Genomic DNA, 1974 nt, shown 5'->3' on the forward strand with positions numbered 1-1974 from the left:
TTACCAAAAGACACGGAACTGGAGTTTTTGTTTAGAGACAAACAGAAAAGAAAAAAAGTTGTTCTCTTGTTACCTCTGCTTATAATTTGATGGAGACGTCAAACTCTTACACAAACACGTGACGTGTTTTGGAGTCATGTGTCCAGACAGAGAGTGACTAATACACAAATGTATGGATGTGCAAATGCAGGCTACGAGAGAAACAGGGGAGTGGCGCACTAGATGTAGCGAGAATTTGTTTTGACTGTGCGTGTCTTTGTAACTGAATGAGTGGCTGATGTGACTTATTCGGCCCGTGTACGTTTCAAAACTTTGATTTGACTTCCCATTCGCCCATCCATCCACCTTCACTGGCTTCCCCTTTCTCTTGCTATGGGCGGCAAACAGATTTGAATAAAAGCACCGCCTTACAGACCAATAAACCAAGCAAAAATATGTTTTAACAAAAACACACGGAATTGGATTAAAAACTGTTTTTTCGTTTAGAGAAAAACAAAAAACCTCTGCTTTTTAATCGAAGCTCAACCATGGATGGGTCGCGGGGCAGCAGTCTTAGCAGAGAGCTCCAGACTGCCGCTAGAATGAAACACAAGATCGAAAGATATGTGATGTGTTTCATTAAAAAAAAAACAGCTTTTACTCTGGTGGGGAAAACAAACTGTTAGATCGTACACAGACTGAAGTGCCATCACCGTCTGAAGCAGACAGGTTGGGATGGAAGTTCACCAAAACAGAGTTTTGTCCGATGTTACTCAAACACAACAAAGAAGCGCGACTGCGACAAGCTCAGCTGTGGATTGAGACGAACAAACTGTTTCACAATGTGCTGTTCACGGACGAAACAACTGTGGCATTGAAGCATTTTGCCAGAATGAGCTTCGCAAAGAAAGGACACTTGGTTTCCAAACCGCGACCTAAATATCCCCTCAAACTCGTTTGGGGAATGGTTTCTAGGTGGGGACCAGGACCGATGATTATTTTCGAGGGGATTATGGATAGACAGTTTTTCGAGGAGTACATAAACAAAAACGCACAGTGGGGCCATATATAAGAAAGTATTTTGGAACACAGCATCGTTTTTTTCCAGTACAATGACCCCAAACACGTTGCTGCAAGAGCCTGTCGTGAGGCGGAAGGAATCCATTGGGTGTGCACACCCGTGGAGTCCCCTGATCTGAACCGCATAGAGCTAGTATGGCATCTGCTGAAAGATTTTATTCGCAGAGAAGCCAAGCCCAGCACCAAGGAGCAACTTATATCAGCTGTGAGGTTTTACTGGAGGAAAAAACTCATAGCAAAGCTATGCAACACTCTAACTTCTGGTCTAGAGAAAGTCCTTCCAATAATTGTTGAAAGATAAGGAGGGCATAGCGGACGGTGATGTTGTACACTACAGTAGTAGTAGTCCATCATGTAAAAATACAATATTCATATGATGTGTCTTGTGTGTACTACTAATTAAAAAACATCTGGCTTCTAAAAGTAATGGTCTTTTTCTTATACTCCTGACATAAAGCCTTTTACTTCACTGCTTTTAAACGCCGTTCTTATGGACGTTCACAAAAAATCTGTAAGAGGAATTTATTTAATATAAATAAATACATTGTATTAAATCTTTCTCCATGGCACGTTAGAGCGTCATGACTCAGCAGATCAACAACACATCTGTACAATGCAGCAGCTTGTTTGTTTTACATGTGCTTATTACGCACGATAAATGTTTACGGTTTATACTGAATGAAAACGAAAATAACTCCTGCTCTGCAGCATAAACCACTTTGACCACTTTTAAGGTTTTAAAGTGGCCAATGTTCTTTAAATGGAAGCTCCAAAATGGAGCTGGAATGACATTAATCACAATATCTGCAGAAAAACAAACTTTTATTGCGCAGGCAACACAGTGGATTTGGAACTTGCTCTGCGCCATAAACACAGCGTCTGATGTTGGTTCAGTCTCTAAAGAAAACTTCAAAT

General features: G+C 41.0%; 1 pseudogene; it reads left to right on the forward strand.

The window, feature by feature from the left end:
• The first annotated feature begins 666 nt into the window (after nucleotides 1-666).
• On the forward strand, nucleotides 667-1360 carry LOC129603159 (uncharacterized; annotated as a pseudogene).
• The last annotated feature ends 614 nt before the right edge of the window (nucleotides 1361-1974 follow it).

The sequence above is a fragment of the Betta splendens genome, chromosome 16 (assembly GCF_900634795.4).
Source record: "Betta splendens chromosome 16, fBetSpl5.4, whole genome shotgun sequence".
NCBI lineage: Eukaryota > Metazoa > Chordata > Actinopteri > Anabantiformes > Osphronemidae > Betta > Betta splendens.